We start from the raw sequence: 22,153 nt of genomic DNA on the forward strand, positions 1-22,153 counted from the left end.
ATGAGGCCTTGCACCCACTACACATTTACTGATTTACTTACAGTACTGAGGATTGGATCACTTGCACCTATAAGGCCCTTTTTAAAATTTTATTTGGAGACAGGGTCTTGCTCAGTTGCCGAGGCTGGCCTGGACCGCGCCGTCCTCCTGCTTCCGCCTCCTGAGAAGCGGGGATCACGGGTGTGCATCACTGTGCCTGGGCTGCCCCACGTGTAATCCTGAACTCGGAGCTGTGGGGCCGGACCTGTGGGGTCCTGTCGTGTCCTCTCGGGACGCCCTGGTTCTCAGCAGGGAAACCGAGGCCGGGCCTCCCTGTCTCCACCCGCTCGACCGTGCAACGTCAAGGGCTCCCTCAGCTCCCGACTGCACCGCGTCTGGCGGACTGGCCCCGCTTCCCCTCTCTCTGGAAACAACTTCCGGAGGGCAGGAGTTGAGCCGCTCTTACTATAGGCCAGGCGCGTTGTCCTGCTCAAGATCCCCAGTGACCACCTAGCCCGCGTGACCTGCCAAGCTCTCACAGAAACACCACTGCGCGAGTCCCTGAGCTCTGAGCTGATGTGGTCTGGGGAAAATAAGGAGACCTTATGAAATGCAGCCGTGCCTGGAGAATAGGGGACGGCGGGACACGTGCGGTGGGGAGGCACTGAGCTTTAGGAAAATGGGCGGGAGCAGATTGTTCCGAGAAAAGGTGAAACTCAGTAAACCAAATCATCTCACCCAACAGGTTGAACCCTAAGAACTCACAAAGATAAATGGGCCAGTTAGGGTGGAAGCAGCTGTGGGAACCCCAAGAACTGCCGGATGGGAGAGCTGATCTTCTAGTACTTTAGCCAGGATTCGCTCTCCTGTGACAGTGGCCATTTGCTCAGGACTCTGTGTCAGGCCTGTGCTAAGGTTCCGTGTTGCTCTGTCCTGTTGAATCATTGATACTGAGATGCCAAAGGGTTTTATCTATCATTAGTCTGTCTGTCCATCCATCCATTCAGCAAACATTTACTGAGCAAGTACTAGGTCTCTGGGAGACTGCGATTAGACACTCCTTTTCGTCACACATAAACAAGTAGTCCCAGCACAACGTGATAACAAAATGTGAACTGGCTTTTCCAGGAATCTGCCAAAGGGCCCCCAGTTCCAGTCCCACCTCCCACCTTGTGAGTCAGAAACTAAAACTCATTCATTAATCCCATCCTAAAGACCCAAACAGCTCTCTGCTTCAAGTGGTAATAAATATTTCATGCCCAATTGTGCTGCGTTTCTCGCTGTGTTTATTAAATGGAGTTTCTCATAATTCCAGTTATTCATTTTAATAGGTCAGGCCTTGGCTGTGATTTAAACAGACCGCTGAGGAAACAGCCGTGGTTAAACATTGTAACAATATGGATTATTAATTTAATTGGCCGGCTATTACTTGTTTGGACTCTGAGCTAACACATTTAGTTCAGTCTCCAGTGGCCCATAAACCGCAAAGGTCATGACTTTAACATTCAGAAGAATGGGAAAAAGGAATTGAGGCTGAGATTAGGAGGAAAGTTCCAGCCCAGCACCGGCAGGCCGCGCGGGCAGCGTGGGCTTGCTGGAGGCAGCGCAGGGCAAAGGGGATTCATTTGCCGACTTCTCATTACAGCTTCTTCAGCAACCACTGTCTGGGCTGGTGACTGCCAGCAGCCAGCATTGCACTGGATTTCTGAAAGGGCCAAACCCGTAGCTATGGCGATGGGACACCCCACCCCGGCAGGCCTCGCCTCCCTGGATGTCCAAGCCACACGGCAGGGTCGTGCAGTGGAAAGAAAAGTGAGAGGCCAGTGAGTTCCCAGGGCAGCTGGTTCCACAACCTCCCAACATTGTAGCTATGAATTAGGGCCTTCCTCCTGTGTGAAAGGTCCTGTGACTTTTCCAGACACTACCCAGTGTCTGCAGGGGTCTCCAGGACCCCAGATCTAGACGAGAGCAACCCAGACCTGCACTGGGATGTCCGAAGCCCTCCCCTGAGGGTCTGCACGTCCCAGGTGAGCCTTCCTTCTCGAAGCCAGGTTCCTGCTTCCACTGAACTGGTTCCATTTGTAGATGAATTTCAGTCCTGCTGGATGGACCCAACTATGAAATCCAGCCCCTTCGCTGATCTAACACAGCCCCACTCACTGTAGGAACACTGGAGAGGGAGGGAGCGTGGACTGAGGGCTGCCTCGCTGCAGTTGAATCATCCCTGACTGGCTCTCCCCGGGCTCCTGGGCTGCCTTGCATTTGGGATCCTCCAGTTCTCTGCTGACTTTTACCTCTGCTCCCAGTGGCTCCCTCTAAGACAGCTGTTCTTAATCAGGATCTGTAGACTTCCAAGATGATCCACGGGGTCTGTGAACTCGGATGGATGGGAGGAAATTACTTCTTGATTTTTGGTAGCCTCCAATTGGATTTAGTATTTCCTCTTGTGAAAAGAGGGTAGGGGGGAAAGACCCACAGTAGTGTCAGCTGTACCTGTGATTTTGTTACCATGAGAAAACTAGGTTATTTATTTATTTTTTGGTACTGAGGAATGAGTCCAGGGGTGCTCTATCACTGAGCTGAATCCCAGGCCTCTTTTATTTTTTAAAAAATTTGAGATTCCTGCCTTGTCTGTTGGAACGTCTGAATTACATTGTGTGCCCTCATGTTTTGCCAGTTAGTTTCATTTGGCATTATAGTTATTGCCCATCTTGGAATATCATGAACTCTGCTTTGGAATATCGTGAAGTTCTGCTTTGACATTAGGCTGGTTACCTGCTGGCCCCCAGTTGCCATATTTCTTCCTGTCCTCAGGCACTTTCTGGACTTATCTATCTTGCCAACTCTTGAGAAACTCTGGATCTCAAAGGTCAGCCACCAAAAGGTGAAGTTGTGAATTCCCACAATTGAGGGTCAAGGCCAAAACCTTGGGGGATTGAGGGACACCTTGTAAAGCAAGCTGTGGATTTTTAAAATGAATTTGCAATAATTCATCTTTGTGAATCAGTATTCTTGACCTTGAAATCATCAAAATAAAAACAAAATCTAGTGTCCAACATTACACGTGCTGCCCTTTCCAAGACAAGTGCACTGCATTGGCCATGATCAAGAAACAATCACCTTCAGATACACGTCTTTTAAAAATGAAAGTTTAAGTCCCTTATGTTTTAAATGCATTGACTTGCTACTTAAATGAGTTTATAAAGTAGCAAATGATCACAATTATAAACATTTTTCAATAGCATTCTAATACATATTATATATAACACATGCATATGTGTGTGTCATGTGATGATGTTTTGGTCAATGATGGATTGCATATACAGTGGTCACAAAAGATTGGATTGCCTGGCGATATTGTAATCATCTTAGTTTGTGTAAGTACACCCTGTGGTGTCTGCACAACAATGAAACCGCCTGGTCACACATTTCTCAGAATGAGACCCCGTCATGAGGTGATCTATGACTGTACAGGCACCCCCCATATAGTGAGTGAGTGTGTGTGTGTGTGTGTGTGTGTGTGTACATACACACACTGTCCTATTGGAGAAACTTGACTAATGCAAAGAATTTACATAAAATACAAAGGAAAGGTAGAGATTGGCAGTAATAAATCTGTAGGCAGCATTATTTCTAAGAATTTAGGAACCCGGTCTCATCCCCTCATGTGTGTATGGGTGGACAAAATCAGATCACAACAAACATCCCAGACATCCTGGAGAAGAAAAAAAAAAAAAACATAGACACACACAGACACGTTGCATAACAAAAACCCCACACAGTTCTGAGGCACAAGCATTACCTGCCCCAACAGGCTGCTCTGCTGGCCCCCTTGCTCCTGTCCTCTGTGCGCTGTCCACACGTCCAGCACAGTCTTAAGGACAAGAAGAGAAGATTTGACTTTAGGACAGAGACCAATGACCAGTATCCTGACTCTCCAGGGGGCAGCTGGAAACTGAGGCAGAGGGAAGCCTTCAGACTCAGGTGAGATACCAACTGGAGGGAGAGGAGGAGTGGGTGGGAGGAATGGGGGGCTCTCTGCACTTTTGTGGAAAATCTGGATGAGCTGGTGTACCCAGGGATGTGAACTCCAGTGCAAATCCTAGAAAGATGTGTGAAATGATTCCAGACTCCCTGAGAAAGACGGGCGGGCCTTCCTCTCCCTGACCCCCCATCTCTACCTTACTAAGCGCTAGGGTCTGGAAGGTGGGACTGTTTCTGGCAAAACCAAGAATGGCAGTTGCTTCTCAGAAATAACAATTTCTTCCAGAGAGCTGGAGTCTTGATAAAAGGCAAGCCATCCCTAAATTCATGATCCTCCGTATCCCTTTCAGCTTGTGTGATGTGATGTGTGTGCACGTGGGCACTTGCACATGGTGGTTAGGAGAACGAGCCTGAGCAGAGAATGACTGAGTTCCTACTATGTGCCAGGCAGAGAGCAGGGCACAAAGATGAATAAGCAATACCCTTGCTCTGCAAAGGGAGGCTCCAGGTGAACCACAGAACCAGGCAACCTTGGCCCACGCTCTGTCCATAGGTCTTTCAATCTGTGGGCTGCCATTTTGTGTGGTCTATTGCCTGGTGTCTCTCAGACAGCGATCGCCAATTCCTATGGCCTGGACTGTTGGCATGGCCACGCACGTCCTGCCCATAACAAGCTTCAGAAAGACTCTGGGTTTGGCCATCTCCAGGTGTTTATTTGGTTTTTCCTAGTTCTTGTTTTTTAATTGGTTTCAGATGTGAGTACCCAAAAGAGGCCCTGAATAAATAAAACAGATCATAAAATATGGCCAAGCAAAATGGGCATGAGTAATCCCGAGTGCATGGAATGCACTTCCAGAAGGGCTCATAAATAATGAGGTGGAAACAGTAGTCTATTTTCTCTTTAATGGAAAGCCAATTAGGGACCCTCTCTGGACCGGCGGGAAGGAGCCAGGTCCCTTTGTTCTGTAATGAGGAGGTGGGGGTGGGTGGGGGAGGGGAAGCCACTAAGCTTAGCCAGTAGGTGAAGAGAAAATGCTCTGGTCACTAGGCCTGAGGAAAGAGGGGGCGTAGGAGGCTCAGAGCTCGGTCGTTCCAGGCTGGTGGAGTTTCTCCAGTGCCTTTCTAGTTGATGCAGGAAGGTCTTTAAGCCCAAACTGAAGTGGGACAAAAACTAGCAGAACTATTTGGAAGCCCACAGCAGGAAGACTCCCTGGGGATTCACAGAATCCTGTTGTTACTGACCAATTATTGGCTCCTGTCCTGCCTTCAAGGAGACCCGAGGGAGCACCCTGCTGGTATCATTAAGGCCCCAGGGTCCCATCAGCCCGGCGGATCTTCTTCCCTCCTTAGCCTCCTGCTGGCTTCCCTTTGGGCTGTGCTCCTCCAGCCCACACGCCTGTCTTCTCCCACCTGGCAGCATCCTTCATGGTGCCCCCCCTGCAGGGCAGCACCCTGCACCCTCCACCTGCGGAGGTGGGAAGGGGGAGACAAAGGGGAGAAGTGAATTTTCAGAATCATGTCGCTACTACGCGGCAGTTTGAGAGGTCAGTTTTCTTCCCTCTCCGGAGCCCACCTGGCAACTCTAAGTGTGCTCATGGGGGCCTCCCCCCAGAAGCATCAGGGATGCCTGGAGTAGAGTAGCTAAGAGCTTTGGAGTCAGGGAGGCCAGGAGGTTTTTTTTTTTTTTTTTTTCCAAAACTAGAGATGGAACCCAGGGCCTTGTGCTGAGCTATATATATATACTAGCCCCCCAACTTTTAAAAATTTTGGTACTGGGGATCGAATTCAGGCAGCTTTACTACTGAACCACATCCTCAATCCTTTTTTATATTTTATTTAGAGACCAGGTCTCACTAAGTTGCTTAGGGTCTCCCTAAGTTGCTGCGGCTGACCTTGAATTCTTGATCCTCCCGTCTCAGCTTCCTGAGCCTCTGGGATTATAGGCCTATGCCACTGTGCCCAGCACCTAGCCCTTTTAAATTTCATTTTGAGACAGAGTCTACATTACTGAGGCTGCCCTTGAACTTGTGACCCTCCTGCCCCAGCCTCCTGAGTAGCTGAGATTACAGGTGTGATCCACCCACCATGCCTGCTTGGATGAGATTCTTGACCTCATCCCTTAAAAGCTGTGTGATTTTGGCCAAGCTTCTTAGTTGCTTTAAACCTGTGTCTGCATTTGTAAAATAGGGTTAATGAACTTCCTATCTGGTAGGAATCAATAAAGAGCAGCGGGCTGCAGTCTTTGCTGTGAAGACCGGCAGCCAGCCCTTTGGAAGAGCCCATTGGTTCCCCAGGGAGCCACCAGGGACTCAGGAGAGTCACTGCTTACTTCCTGCTCCTGGAGTGGGAACAGTGCTCTCCGGAGATGGAGCTCCATGGAAAGCGAGGGGGACAGGCAGGTCTATCCACATTCAACTGCAGGTTCATGCTGCCTCTGGGGAGAAGGAGATTTGAACCTGAGGATGCTGCTGAGCCTCCCTGGGGAATCCGAGGATCTTCTGTGCTCTCCCGGGGACACAGGAGACCCCTCAGCCCCAGGTCTGCTCTGTGAATCCTTCTAAGATAGAGTCGGTGGCATTTTCGCAGAGGGGGAATCGGAGCACAACACTCTTGTAGGAGGTTGGGCCAGCACTTTTGGCAAAGGGCCATGCTAAGGATCTGCTGCTTTTGTTCCTTGTGGTGAGTTTTTGGCAAGTTTCATAGACATTCTGCTTCTCCTCCATGGATGTGGATGAGCTGTCACTCACCCTCCCATGAGACCCCAGGAAGTCCTTGAAAAGCAGAGATCTGGAGGGAGAAGTGGAGGTCTCAGGAGACATGACCATTGGTGCTTGCCAGTGGCCACCAGTGAAATATGGGCATGTTCCATCAACTTTTGCAGGTCACTTGCTCAGTAGGGGAAGGAAGGAGGGGTGGAATAACTATGAAACACACATGGTGGTCTCAGCACATCACCCCTCATTCCACGAGGTTTGTCCTGCTTTCTCCATTTTACAGATGCAGAACCTGGGGCTCAAAGAGGCCATGTAACAGGCCTACTCTCTGCCCCTGCAGCATGTGGGGTTTGCCTGCAACCAACAGAAACACTCATAAAGACCCAAGAAGGAGCAGAGCAAGAGGCCTTGTATGGACCAGGATGTGGTCAGTTTGGGGCCAGGAGGTGGTAGGAGCTCAGAGACGAGCTCACTGCTGAGGATCGTAGGCAAGATGAATGAGCTTGAACTTGTCACCCCTCCTGGAGAGGGCTGCTGGTTCTGGGTAACCCTTGGGCAAGAGGACATGGCCCTTGGAAAGGCAGTCCTTTCCAGACAATGCAGTGGGAGGAGTAATTCCCAGAGAAAAATTGGGGTGCTATTACCAAAATCAGGGGAAGGGACACCATGCTGGTAAACTGGTAGCAAAGTAGATGTCCACTGGTGACAGCAGGTGAGTGACACAGGTGGATTCAAACCAGGTCAGTGACCCAAAGCCCAGGTGGGCTGCCACTAGGGGCCACATGTAGACCCTCTGCCTCCAGGAGTCCTTCTTCTCTGCCCAGACTGGTAGCTTCCTCCTCAGAGGGCCCCGTGACTCTGGCACTGCTTAGGAAGGTTCATGTCCTGCTGGAGAGGAAATCTCTGAAGAGGGCAAAGGAAGGGGAAGCGAAAGAGATACGGAGACAATTTAAGAGCAAGAGAATGCCATGGAGAAGTGGGAAGGTTCTGTGGCTTTCTCAACGTGGGAAAATGACAAATCACTAGGAAGTTTTGAGGGGGAAGGGGAACAGGCAGGGACCAAATGTAGGGAAGAATCGGAGATGCAGGATCTTTTTTTTTTTTCTGATCCTGGTGACTGAATCTAGGAGTGTTTACCACTGAGTGACATCCCCAGCCTTTTTTTATTTTGAGACAGGGTCTCCCTAAGTCGCTTAGGGCCTAAGTTGCTGAGGCTGGCTTTGAACTTGTGATCCTCCTGCCTCAGCTTCCCAGGCTTCTGGGATTGCAGGTTTATATCACCTTGCCCAGCCGCTGCAATCATCGTAATAAAAAGAAGCTAAGTGGGTTGGGATGTAGCTCAGCGGCAGCACACTTACCCAGCCTGCGTGAGGTGCTGGGTTTGATCTCCAGCACATACACCAAGAACACAAAAACAGAAAACCCCCCAAAACCAAAATCAAGGTATAGTTTCTCTACTACTCGAAAGAACTTGAGATGGCTTCAATTATACACATTTAACCAATGAGAGGATTAAACCAGAAATAATGGATTTAAGGAAATGTAAATATAATTAAAAACCTGTATTTGAGAAGTTTGAAATTTAACTTAGAGTTTCCTAGCAGTTAAGGCAAAAAGGGAAATATGATGGGGTATATAATTTTCATTATCTCATAAAAGGAAGTGAATCTACAAGTCAGAAAGCACAACTTTTTTCCTAAGTCATTAAAAACAATCAATTCTGCGAGACGTTAGATAACCAATGGAAAGATTTTTCCACTATAATTTTATTAAGCATGAGAAACATTATTTCTAAGGCCAATGCCACGTGAATTTTGTGGGAAGTAAAGTGCTTCCTATCAAGTGTCCTCTCAGGGCTGGAGAGGCTCCGAGGTCGTCTCTTCCGTAGCACCCCTATTATGCAGCATGGGCCTGTTTGCCCGGAGACCCCAGCTATGCCCTGCATCTCTCTGTCTCCTTTGTGGACTGGCTTCAGCTGGGTGGGGCCAGTGCGTGGCACTCGGGGGAGAGGGGACGCCATGAGGAAGGAGTTTGGGTCTTCCTCGGGAAGAAGCTCAGGTGGCACCTTCTGTCCTCAGTGGCTCCTGTTCTTTTGGACAGGTCCTGAGGTTCAGGTTCACTGGAGTCCCAGGCTCGCTCTGGTAACCTACCTCTTCCAGCCGAGGGTGCTTATGGCTCCTGACACAGCCCATCGTTTGGTTGTCTCCATGCCCCTGTGTGTCTTCTCAGCTCCTGCATCTTCTGCAAAGCCAACCGCATTCAGGTTCCTGGTTTTTCAACACTGAGCAGCTTCTGTCTCCTGGTAGAGTCACCTTGACACACTCCATGGCTGGCTTGGTCCAGCCTGAACCCACAGGTGCCTAGGGTTGTTGTTCCTTCCTTCCCAGTCGGGGCATCTAAAGACAGGGGCCCCGAAGGCGAAGCCTCCGCATGGGCACATAGATAGACCTGCGGGAAGAACAGACAAGGAGGCACCTTCTGGGCGGGGGACTAAGCTTACAAAGGCTTGCCATTTGTTGTGAGTATGGCCGAGTCAGAGAACCATAAGGACATCGCCTGGTTGGAGGTGCTGTTTACTCAGTGGACACATTCTTAGTACTTACTGCAGCCTCAAATCCTGGGGGACCAAGAGAAGAAGTTGGGCCACCTGAAATGGTTCTGTGGAACACCTGGGGCTTGCAGGATGAACCCACAAGTCTCCCAAGTGCTGCTCCAATCTGAGCCCCTGGTTTGTTGCAGTTTCTGTTTGCAAATGCAGAGGGTGAGGAAGGGTGTCCCTGTGCCTGGGAGGAGCCCTTACTTGCAGAGCCAGGAGGGAGTCTGACTCACCAGGATACAAAACAGACTCAGGGGAGGTGGAAGTGTATTTGAATCTATTGCTGCTTCTTTGGAAAGCTGCGGGAAGGGGCAGATCCATGTTTTGTTATGCAGGAATCCAGGGCTGGCTTTGTGGTGTGTGGTCAGAGCGGTCCCCCAGGTCCCTGCACGGAGAAGAGATCTACATTTGTTTTAAGGCTCTGCCATCCACCTTGAAATTCTTAATTATTTTTGAACAAAGGGAGCCAAGTTTTTACTTTGCACTTGGCTGCAGAAATCATATAACTTATCCTGAATGAAACACATAAGAACAACACAAAATGATAGGCAAAATCAGGTACCAAGCCTTAGAATTGCTACTTAAGGAAATGAGGTACCCTGCAGAAGGTAAAGTTTCATTAACTTCACAGAAAATCTGTCCTTGGTGATGGGGGGCAACTCACTTCCGTAGTGCTTTTCAAACTGTGGTCTGGGGTCCTGGGGACTCAGTGGATGGAGTCCACTGAGTGTCAAGGGGACCGACTGCTGAACCCCTCACCCTGACCTTTGCCATAGTTCCACTTTGTTCTGAATTAGGAATTGTGCTTCAGGTGTTTTTTTTTAAGGGTCCCATGACTCACATAGTTTGAAAACTACTAGTTAGACAAACCACATCACATCAGCCTTTTTGTTGCAGGGAATTTCTTATTTCAGAGGGCCCCAGGTGACCTTCTGACCTAGGGTGTCTCCAAAGCCAGGTAATAATAGGCCGTGTTCTAATCTAAGGAGACTCTACTGTATTTGCAGAGAGCTTTGAAATGTTCTGGGAAAAAAGCTGATCAGATGTGCAAGGTATTATATTCACGGAGAGAAAAACCCTCCCAACTCTTTATAAAATGGATTAAGCCAGTTTCTAAGGACTGCAGGTTTGTGTGATCTTAATCCCGCTCCTTACTCCTGATCCACCACCTCCTCTTTGTTTCCAGGCTGAGCACCTTGCCGGGCAAGGGCCAGGACGCCTTCCGGGCAGCCCTCCCTCTTCCCAGCTCTGCCCTAAGGGATGCCCTTGTCCTGGCGCCCACCTCACCAGGGCTTCCCTTCTCAGTGGGCACATTTCACAGACACGGGCTCTGATCCGATGGAGGGAACTCTGAAGACAATATGATAATCATGCCATTGTGCATTCAGAGACTGAGGCTGGGGAAGCAGATGGGAAAAGCGGTGGATCACAACCCCATGCAATATTTGACAGAGTATCAGTCAAATATAGTTCACCCAGATCCATGTTTCTGTCAGTCCCTTTTAGCTGAAGTTAATTTAAATTGACAGGAAAGACCTCAGCTCTTGGGAGAGGGGTAACGTCTACCTCAGGGCCACCCGCTCCAGTGGTCACCCAGATAGCCCACCATACTCAGAAGGTGGGTTTCTAAGACAGGGCTGGCCCCCGGGGCAGGTGTCACCATTCTACCCTGTGTTGGTCAGTGCTGGAGGGTCGGCCTGTCTCAGCCTGCTGAGGAAGGAACGGGGTCACTTGGGCAGTAAGAGGGGCCATTTCCACGATGGACCTCAGGACTGGCACCCCTGCTGGGTGTTTAGGCACAGAGAGTTTTAGGGAGTTTTTTTCATGAAGATCATGCAGAAACTTCTCCAGCAGGCAGAGGCCCTGGGCCGGCACTGTCGCCTGCATTGGTCGCTGATGTGCAGCTTTGGATGCGTTGTTTTCTGTTTGTTCTTCCTTGGAGCTTTCTATCGTGCTCTGCTGTGAAAAGAGACTCAGAAAACCACGAACTTTGTGACAGGTCCCTGACGGCAGGCCTGGTGACTCTAAGCCCTGGTGGATGTTATTACAGCCCAAGAGGATTGCGAGTCTAGGAGCTGGCTTCCGTTCCCAATCGAAACGACATGCCTGGGCTGGGCTGCGGCTCAGTGGTGAAGCGCTTGCCCAGCATGTGTGAGGCACTGGGTTCGATCCTCTGCACCACATAAAAATAAATAAGATAATTACTTAAATAAATTTATATAAAATAATCTCTCCCCTCTACTTTAAAAAACAGAACAAAACAAAACAAAGAAACAAAAAAAACCCCACATGCCCGCTGTCAGGAACTGCATGCAGAAAGTTGACTTTGTTCATCTTCTATAAACAGAAGACCACGGGCTGTCAACTTGAAGGATGAGTGCCCACTCTGGGGTGGCTAGTGAACTCTGACTTACCCTTCAAAACTCACTTCCCTGGTCACCTTCTCCTGGAAGCCTTCTCGAAACCCCTGGAAATTTCTATTACCCTTCTCTCTAGGGCAGTCTCTGGGCTCTATATGTACTTCTGTTTCTGCACGTATCACAAGGCATCAATATTGCTTTTCCAGCTTGTCTGATGTCGCTTTCTGTGACCACCAAGCTTTCAACGATGTTTACTGAGTTGAATAAATGACTTGCATATTGAATGACTTCATGCACAGAAAATATATGCTTTTCTATAACTGCCATATCCATTTCTACAGCTTGTGGTACTAAAGATGGGCACATCTTGTTTCTGCTTTATGTCTCGTGGGAGTCCCTGTGTGATGGAAGTCTCCCTCAAGATCTCCCCTCTCTCCAGGGTCTAGCCAGGGTCATTTGTGCAAACCCCCTCCCTTCATGTTGACTTCTCCAGGGCCTTGTGTCTTTTCTTGCCCTTCCTGTCCACTGACTTACCTGGGACCTTGAGATACATCGGAGAGATGCTCGGAATGGTCGTCTTCAAGAGGAAAGAGGTTGGACTGTAGGTCTTTCTCCTTCCAGGGGGTTTCTTGGCTCTTGTTCAGCTTTGCCTACTTCATCCCCAGCAATCTGCTCTGCATGCAAGAGGAATGGGGAGGGGAAGCCTCTGAGCGTCCCTCCAACCCCTCCCTCTTCCCTGTGGGACAGTGAGCACCTACTTGACTTAGAAGTGCCTTTCAAATGACTTTTTCCTGAGTAAGTCCTGCCCCAAGGGGGCTTGCATTGCTCATTTGCAGTCACACAAACGGCTGGAAAACATTTTGACTTCTTCCCTGCGGTTCATCCAAGATGAAGGCGTCTGGTCTCTGCCCTCATGAAGCTGCTGCTCTCGTGAGGGGAAGATCTGACAAGATGGAAGCATTCTCTCTTTCTGCTTGCCCTTGCCTCAATCACTCTTTCCGATGTTGAGGCCTTCCGCTCTTTGGAACATATGCAGTGTGAAAAGATTGCTTGGCCTGTGTGGGTTTTTTGGATGAGTAGCTCTGTCGTCATGGTGACCACAGCATCAGGACACCTCCTGTCGCTGACAGGAGGTGGGTCTCTGTCAGGGATTGCCCCAGTCATCGTGCTCAACCCTCGTGGCTCCAGCTCCAAGGGTTCTTGATGGAAGGAGGAGACTGAGGATCAATGGCACCCCTTGTCTAGAGTTCACAAATGGCTAATTAATTAATTACACCTGGCCACACAGAGAACTGGTTGGGCAGGTGCTGCCAGGGCTGCTCCTGCCAGTTACAGAATTACAGGCAGCTGACAGCGAAGGGGTTGGAGGGCTAGGTCAAGAGGTCAGGAAGAGCCTGGAGAAGAGAGAGCCCCGTCCCCCACGGTTGGGGCCATGTGTGGGAATACCTCAGTTATCTACTGTTGCAAATAAAACTACCCCAAACCGGAGTCATCTACAACAAGTGCTTTTTCTCAGATGCGGCCATCTGAACTGGGTTCGGCTGGTGGTTCTTCTGCTCTGCGCCTGTATCTTCTGTGGGAACATCAAGATGGTAGCTTTACTCACAGTCCTGAGGCCTCCACTGGGTCACAGGCTCAGTGTCAGTGCCCAGGAGATCACGGGAAATGTTTCATGGTAGAACGAGTAACTGAGTGTCCACAGAAGCCTATTGTGTGTAAGGGAGAACAGCTAAGAAACCCATTGTAGGTATGGGTCCCCAGCCTGGTGAATGGTGGGTATTATGCTGTGAAGAAGATTCTCAGGGGAATCTAGTACCAAGGACATCTAGGTGAGGTCTGGGGCCTGGTCTTTCCTGGCAGCAAATGGGGGCTGCCTGCAGAACGCACTACTCAGATGGTAGGCACGAGGTCAGGTAAAGTGATCAGATTTCTCTTGTCATCTCAGGCACGGGAGGGAGGCCCTCCTTGGACCTGCTTCTCGATTGCAAACAGGAACTTCATTCGTGTTTTTGCCTGCATTTCCGGCTTTGCTCTCTGGGTTTTTAACATTTTCTTGATATTTATTTTTATGTTGAATTTATTCCTGTGCCATAGTTTTTGTTTCTTCAGTTTCTTCTGGGATATCTTTTTCTTCCTGGCAAAATCCTCTTCTGGCTTCAGAAATTTGTTCCTTTTCAGGAGGATCATCTTCAAGTGGCAGAGGAGCTCACGTAGGGATCAAGTGTGGTGGCACTTCTGGGTGCTTTGTTCACCTGGGGTTGTTAAATGATCAGAGACCCTATGTCGAAACCCTTAAGTTTCAGCATTACTCTGCTTTTTTTTTTTTTTTTTTTGCGGTGATGGGGATTGAACCCAGGGCCTTGTGCTTGTGAGGCAAGCACTCTACCAACTGAGCTATATCCCCTACATTTTTAAGCATGTGCAGTAAAAATTCAGAACTCTTTTTGAGCCACTGATCCTGTCTCCAGCCCCACTGTTTGGCCTGGGCACACCTCCCAACTCCACCACTGTAAAGCTGGAATGGCACACATTGTTTCTTTAAAGTGACATCTTTCAGACACTTGGTGACTTTTTAGATCAGCACGCCCTGATAGCCTGGGAGGTTTCATGGGTGTTCTTAAAGTGAATACCAAGATGTGAACCTCTTGATGTGCATGATTTTGTGGGGGTATTTTGGGTCAAGAGTGTAGCAAACCATTGTCACAAATCACTTCTGATCATTTAGAGGGAGAGGAAGGAAGCTAGGTGAAATTTTGAAGGGATGGAGGGAAGAGATGCAAAGAAGAGAATCTGAAGTATGAAGAGGGATCCAGGGCTGCTTGAGGAGCCTGAGGCCACTGGAGAGAAAGGCAAAGAAGGTCATGGGCAATGTCAACTCTCTGGAGCAATGGGGAGAAGGCGGCTGCTCCTACTGCTGGGAGGGATTCCATGCAACAGTCAAAGCTGCCGAGGGGGACAGACCCTCAGCTGTGGGGCACAATGAAACAGAGGGAAGACAATGGATCTGGAGGAAATAAGTTGCTGTCACCCATTACTCTTAAGTCGGTGGATCCTGGAAGCAGAAGGAGCCACCCCCTGGGACAGTAGCTTCATTACTTGCCTATTGCTGCTGTAACAAATTGCCGTAAATTTAATGGCTTAATACAACACAGGTTGTAAACTCATGGCTCTGCAGGTCAGAAGTCTAGGTGAACATGTCTGCAGGTCTGTAGCCTCCTGGAGGCTTCAGGACACATCTGCTTCCTCACCCTTCTCAGCTGCTAGAGGGCACCTGCCTGCCTTGGCTTATGGCCCCTTCCGAGCATCACTCCAACCCCTTGCTGACTGATCACCTGACTCCCTCCACAAGAACTCTTGAGATTATACTGGGTTCAGTCAGATCATCCAGAATTACCTCCCATTCTCAAGATACTTCACGTATGTGGGGACACGGTGATACTCATCTGTAATTTCAGCTGCTTGGGAGGCTGAGGTCGGAGGATCCCAAATTCAAAGCCACCCCCGGTAAGTTAGTGAGACCCTGTCTCAAAACAAAAATTTTAGAAAGGGCTGGGAATGTAACTCAGGATTACAGTGTTCAGGGATTTAATCTTTAGTACTGCCAAAAACCAAAAAAACAAAAAACCTTCACTTAATTATAACTGCAGAGTGCCTCTTCCAATATAAGATAACCGATTCACCGATTTCAGGGATCTGGATGTTTTGGAGAGGCCATGATTCTATCTACCACAGCAGCATGGCAGTGGGTGGCTGCCCCAGCCTTAAAATAACCAAGGGACTGGGGCTGTAACTCAGTGGTAGAGCATTTGTCTAGCACGTGTGAGGCACAGGGTTCAATTCTCAGCACCACATAAAAATAAATGAAGGCATGCTGTCCACCTACAACTGCAAAATAAATTAATTTAAAAATCATAGAACTATAAACAAACAAACAAATAAACAAAAAAAAAGAGCCAAGTGAGCTACCAAGGAAGATTGTGAACAACAGGGCCCTCTTGGAAACTGACAAGACTCAGGATGGAGCTCAGATCCCTAGGAGCCACACTGAATGGGGACTCAGGTCAAATACCATTATCACTATCTCCATACTTCCACATACCCAAGACTTCGGTGAAAGGAAGACACCAGTGTTGTGTTCGGAAACCTGTTACCTAGCAGCTTCCACTCCTCCTGATCTGCTGGGATGAGGGCAGACAACTCCAGAGAAATCAGTGTCTTGCAAGACCTTGAACAGTCATACCTCTTCCCTGGGGCTCAGTCTGTCAGAGGAAAGGGCAGGAAAGGTTTTGTTACTTTATGTTTTTCTCTTTCTAGTATTAGGGATTGAATCTAGGGCCTTACACAAGCTAGACAAGCACTCTCCCACTGAGTTACAACCCCAACCCTTTTTGTTTTGAGAGGGGTTCTCCCTAAGTGTGCTCAGGCTGGGTTCAAACTTGCAACACTCTTGCCTCAGCCTCCAGAGTAGTTGGAATTGCACAGAGTAGTTGGAATTCCAGAGTAGTTGCACCCTACAAGGTTTTGTTACTTTTGGTAAACATAAAACTCTAACCCTATAGAATGTTGCATTATACAGAACCATAATGTTTCTGTTTTTCAAAAATACCATTACAAGATACAGGCTTTTGCATACTCTGCCTCCCAGAGAGTCCAATAACATGTCATCTGGTGGAATTCCCTGAATCAATGGCTGCCTGGGGTCTCTTCCTTATCTTTTCTAGAACTGCACTTTTCAATACCATAGCCACTAGCCAATGTGGCTATTTAAATTTTAATTAATCGTGTTGTTCCTCATAGTAGCCACATTACAGATGCTCAACTGCTTACAGTATTAAACAGGGCAAATTGATTCTGCTAGGCACCATCAAGGAAAGTTCTGTTGGACGGTGTTGTTCTAGTATTAAGTGTGTTTGTGCCCACCCCTCTGGCTGTCCAGCTTGTGCATACATCAGTTATTTCCCTGCCCTTCAGGCCATGAAGTGTCCATTTCTGTAAGATGTTCCCTACGAGGGCCCTTCTGGGGAAATGGCATGTCAACAGGAATGCCAAGAGAACAGAGAGTTCTGGTAACAGAATTCAGGCCTCAAAACCTGGGGAAAAAGACCTCCAGGGAAACGGGAAACAGGATGAAATATATCGCACTTCTCGTGGGCTAAACTCTTCTGTCTGCCAGGTACATTCCCAACATAGCAGGCTCTGCCTCCGGCCCTGTTCTCTAGAAAGGACATCAGGGTCTGCACCTCTGTCCACTGGGAGCAGCTCTGCCCTGGGAGAAGCTGGGCCGTACTAAGTGCAAGGGCTCTGAGTACTCCTCTCCCCACTGAGCACCTCCTCCACCCCTCCCTCAGTGTCTTGAGACAAGCGCTCCGTCCCCAAGCAGCCCTCAGGAAAGGGAAGGCCATCCCATCTCTCATACGTTGGTCACTGTGTCTCCTAGGGAGGGGTCGTTGACGCACACGTGGATTCTGAATGCATTTCTCTGGAGTCGGGAATTGGCGAAGATCAGACAGCCTCTTACAGGTGGGAGAATTCGAGAATCCGAGGCGGGTGAATTTGCTAGCCACAGACTCCGCCCTCTCCAGCTCCTAGGCCAACGGGGACCAACCAATGGGAGAAGGCTCCGCTCCTCGGGCTGCAGCCGATTGGCAGGTGAGTTTTGCAAACTCTCGGTGGCAGCCCGGCCGGGACCTTCCTGTGCAGAGCTAGTGCTGAAGGCTGCAGTGTGGTGCACTTTATGGGGTGTGGGCCGATCTCGCTAGTGCCACGTCTGCCACCAGACAAAGGCCCAGGTATGGGGTTCCAGCCGCTTCCTTCTCAGCCAAGCCGGGTGGCTCAGGAGGACCCGAGGAGCAGAATGGCAGATTCTGATTTCCACTCCTCAGACACGCTCCTGTTGAATCTGCCCCTTCCCTCCAGCAGGGAATAATGAAAGTGAACTTGTCATTTCCCTGACTGGCCATATTTTACGGCTGACTCAGAGTCTTCGAGCTAGTATTGATAGGGAACCAAGTGAAACTGTAGCAGGAAGAGGAACAGAAAGGTCCTGATTCCCCAAGATGGAACTCCAAAGTACATTTTGAGCAGAAAAACCTATTTGAATGGTTCCTCCTGCCTTAAAAAAAGCAGCAATAAAAACCATAGAGTCATTGCAATATCATTAGAAACAAAACAGTGACAACTCAAAACGGCATGTTCCCATGCCTCAAAATGTGCTGTGTAGCTCTGGTGAGTGGAAAGTGCAAATACCTCTTCACTCCAAGATGTCACCTTCTAGATTCGCTCTGGCTCAATGTGTTTTACAAATACATGGCCATAAAGCAAATAACCCAAAGTTTTTGGAAAATGAAGAGATTTACATATACCGTTTCCCTTCTCCTTTATATAACCTCACAACATCTCATCATGACAAGGAGGCTTCTAAGCTTAGTGTTCAAGGTCAAGTCAAATTTGGAAGTTAAGATGGAGACTTTGCAACTCATTGCTGTGAAAGACAGGATGGAGAAAGAAAGGAGCAAAGGAAGTGGAGAGAGCAGGAGAGGGACAGAGATGGAGAGGGAGGGAGGGAGGGAGGGAAAGGGCTTATGATTTTAGAGGGAGATCAACTAAGCAGTACCAGGAATGCTACATCTGGAAGTGACCATAGGAAACTAACTTTTCTTTTCTTTTTTCTTTCTTTCTTTCTTTCTCTTCTTTTTCTTTCTTTCATCTTTTTTTCTTTCTTTTCTTTCTTTCATCTTTCTTCTCTCTCTCTCTCTCTCCTCCCCCCCTTTCCTCCTTTTCAGGGTCCCGCTGTGCAACATACCCAACCCAAGGACCTTTTCTTTATCCAGAGATTCTCGGCCTTTTATTTGTTTATTTACAGATGCTCTTTGACTTATGTTGGTGTTACATTGCACTACACCCATCGTGAGTTAGAAATATCATAAATTGAGAATGCATAAAACACTGCTAACCTACCAAACATGCCAGCTTAGCCCTGCAGTTCTTTGTAGAGTATGGATTGTTTACCCTCATGATCTCCTGTGGCTGACTGGGAGGTGGGGCTTCTGTCACTCTCCAGTGTCATGTTGTACTGCATGGTTGTTTTTTTTGTTTTTTACACAGGGTCTTGATATGTTGCTCAGGCTGGCCTTGAATTCCTGGGTTCACACGATCCTCCTGCCTCAGCCTCTCAAGTTACTGGGGCTACAGACATGTGCCACTGTGCTCAGCTTTCACACTGCATATTGCTATCCTGGGGGTGGGGATCAAAAGTCAAAGCACAGTTACTACTGAATATGTGTCACTTGTTCACCATTTTAAAACTGAAAAACTGTTGAGTCATCCCCAGGTCAGGGGTTGTTTATATTTATTGTTGTAGAAGTAGAGCCCACTCCTCCTTCTTTTCAAGGGACATCTTAATCAAGAGCACAATATCTTAAACAGATAAAAATGGGGCCTCCCGGAGCCCCATGCCTTGGCATTCTCTCACCTTCCTTCTCCACGCACCCCAGAGCTCTGCAGTATGCAGCTTCCAACCACAGATCTAACCCAACTCCCCATTATGCCAATGAGGAAACTGAGGTCCAGAAAGGGGAAGTAATTCATGGAGAAGGGGTGGAAAGTTTCTCCAAGATCACATGCTGTGGCCTGGCAGAGACGGGCCTAGGAACTTGGAAGCCAAATGAGGTGAAAGGCAGGGGACCATTGCGCTGGCGTGAACAAGCTGACCACGAGATGACCTTCAGGAATTGGCTGGGTGGATTGCGAAGAGCGTGGTTCCAGGAGGCTGGAGACCCCATTGTTTCCCCAATGTCTTTTCTCTGCTTCTCATCAGCTGTCCCACTTTTGGGGTCCCACCTCAGCTCAAGGCTTATAGGGATAACTCCACCCATGAATGGTTATGACTCATACATTTGACTCAGGGGCAAAAGGAACAAATGCAAACAGCAGTCAGTTTGGAAAGCCTAGTAATCATTCGAACAAATTTATTGCATACAAATCCCCCACTCTCATTCCATACCCAGGACAGGCATTGCTAATCAACTGTGGCACTTTTCCCTACTGAATCTAAATACATGCTGATTCTAAATACAATCTCAAAATTATTTTTAGACAGCCATTAATTAATTAATTAAGAGCTGGACCTTAAAATGAAATCTCCTTGCTCTTCCTGGTTTGTGGTCTGCTGATTGTCTTTTGTCCCTTGGCACCAGGGCTGCACACTTACACAGACTGTACCTTAGGGGAGAAGCGTGGAACTGCATTTCCCAGAATCCTTTTCTCTGTACAGCTCCAAGTAAGATCCTGCCAATGAGAAGCATTGCTGAGAGAACTGAGGTGGAGGAGGAGAAGCGCGGCTGCTCAGGGCCTGGGCAAAATTCAGGCCTTTGAGAATTGCATGGTCTGGTGCCTTGGCAGTTGAGGTTGGTGGCTGCAGTGATCACTGAGATTACAGGTACTTTGCAACCTCCAGCTGCACTACAGATCTCCTGCCTGGTGGCTGTTGGCCTGAACTTTGCTCTCCCAGCCTTCCTAAGCAGTCACACAAGTGTCCAAGTCCCTGGATCTTCCAGAACCCTTCCTACTTGGAATACCTAGAATGGTGTCTGTTTTCATGACCAGCTCCCCTTATGGCTATAGGAGCATTATTACCTGGAAGGCAGGGAATGTACTTAGCTGCAAAATGGATGCCTCCCATCTTGCTGAACAGGAAAGGTGCTTTCTTATGTTATTTCCGTGGTCTACCCAGGGACGATTTCCAAAGAATCAGAATAATGGCATCATAGAATTTGGAACTGGGAGAACCTTTGTACAGAAACAAGTTGGTTCTTTTCATTTTTTTTTTATGGGAAAAACTGAGGCCCAGAGAGAAGAATTATTTTAGTTAGTTCCAGAGCTGGGGCTAGAAACCAGGCCAGCTGACCTGGACCACTTCTCTTTGGACCCAGGGTCTCAAATAAGGGAACTCAAGTGAGCTTGTGAGGCGCAACCATGTCATGCTCAAACATATCTCACGGCAAGCTGCCTACTGCAGTGTGAGATGATAGTCACCTGGTGGTGAAGGGAGGCCGAGGTGGGTGCAGTGTTTCAGTGTGAGTGGCGTAAGCAGTCGGGGCAGGTCTCACGGAAGCACGAGACTATGAAAACCACATTTCACTATTTTTTTTTTTTTTTTTTTTTTCAGTATTGGTGCTGGAACCTGGGTGCTCTACCATTGAACTTCATCCCTGGCCCTTTTTATTTTGAGATAGTGTCTTGCTAAGTTGCCCAGGCTGACCTTGAACTTGAATCCTCCTGCCCTAGCCTCCAGAGTAACTGATATTACAGGAGTGCTCCACCACACTTGGCTACCTTGCCCTAATCTTAACTCTACGATGGAAACCCTGTCACTTCTCCATCTGGTAACAGCCCGTTCCTCTTAAATCCTTGTTTCTGTATCCAATTATTGAAAAACATGTCATGAAATTAAAATCAACCGTGTTGCTTTTTTCCTTACTGTAATCATCCCTTGTTTCTGTGGGCCTTGGGGTTGTGGCTGCATCTGATCAGCTTCCTGGTGGCAAGTCATTGATTTAGAGGAGGAGGGATTCATCGGAATACTATTGGGGAGCGACAGGATTGCCAGGATGGCAGGGAACTATGCTCAGGAACTGTGCTCTGAACAGTGGATGCTGCCAAACCTGGGGACCCGGCTCCCTGTGTCCCCCTGCTGGATGCTGAACCCCTTCTGGTGATTCTGCCTTAGAATGTGGCTGAGGCTGCCGTGAATCCATTCTTCACTGCCTTTCTAGGCTGGGCTGCCGCTCCAGCTCCAGTGTACGTGGGCATCTGGAGAGACCAAATGCCTGCTTTCCCTGACCTCTGCCAACCAGAAGGTCCTCTAGTGGGCTCTGCTGGGCAGGCACATGGCCAGTGGCCATTGCAGGTACCACCTTGGGGGTGTGGCATCAGAGACCCCTCTTCTCTGTCAAGCCTCACCTCCTTTTCTCCAAATGCCTGAAAATCCATATTAATGGGGTTTCTCTGGACTTGGGGCTTTGCCTCCTGTTAAAAGATAAAGGCGAAGTCTTTCTCTTTACAATGAAAGGCATTGCTTTCTCTTTACAATGAATGAATAGCAGTTGGTTGGGACGCCACAGTCTAACCCTCTTACCTGAGATGCTTCACTAGCACCTCTGGTAGAATGTCACTTGTCATGTTAGCCCTTGGAGGGATAACCCTTGCTTCCATTGAGTCCTATGGGGGACAGGCCATAGCCATGGGTCCCTGAGTCCCTCAGTTTATCTCTCCTGTCCCCTAGGAAAACCAAGGTGAAGACCATGCTTGAGCTATGTTCTGAGCCCTTGGCAACTTGGGGTGGTGCTGGCTGAGGTGGGCACACATTCCTGTGTCACCACCACTACTGGCTGCCAGTTTCTGTTTCAGGCACATTTCCTGAATGCCAGGCATCAGGCTGAGCATCTAACCCAAATTAGTTCATTTAATCATCTCTACTTAGCCAATAAGACACCTGCTGCCCACAGCCACATAGCCAGCTA

At 48.6% G+C, this 22,153-nt stretch overlaps 1 long non-coding RNA gene across 4 annotated transcripts; it reads left to right on the forward strand.

Moving 5' to 3' along the window:
• The first annotated feature begins 1,775 nt into the window (after positions 1-1,775).
• On the forward strand, positions 1,776-21,203 carry LOC306660479. 4 transcript variants are annotated; one of them, XR_013763642.1, is made up of 6 exons: positions 1,776-2,006; positions 3,794-3,963; positions 6,961-7,104; positions 16,605-16,699; positions 17,071-17,282; positions 20,800-21,203. It is a non-coding gene; the product is annotated as an uncharacterized lncRNA (long non-coding RNA). The 4 variants fall into 4 exon arrangements; XR_013763643.1 differs by having other exon boundaries at positions 20,919-21,202; XR_013763644.1 differs by lacking the exon at positions 16,605-16,699 and having other exon boundaries at positions 20,800-21,200.
• The last annotated feature ends 950 nt before the right edge of the window (positions 21,204-22,153 follow it).

The sequence above is a fragment of the Sciurus vulgaris genome, assembly GCF_902686455.1.
Source record: "Sciurus vulgaris genome assembly, chromosome: 4".
In the NCBI taxonomy this organism is placed as follows: Eukaryota; Metazoa; Chordata; class Mammalia; order Rodentia; family Sciuridae; genus Sciurus; species Sciurus vulgaris.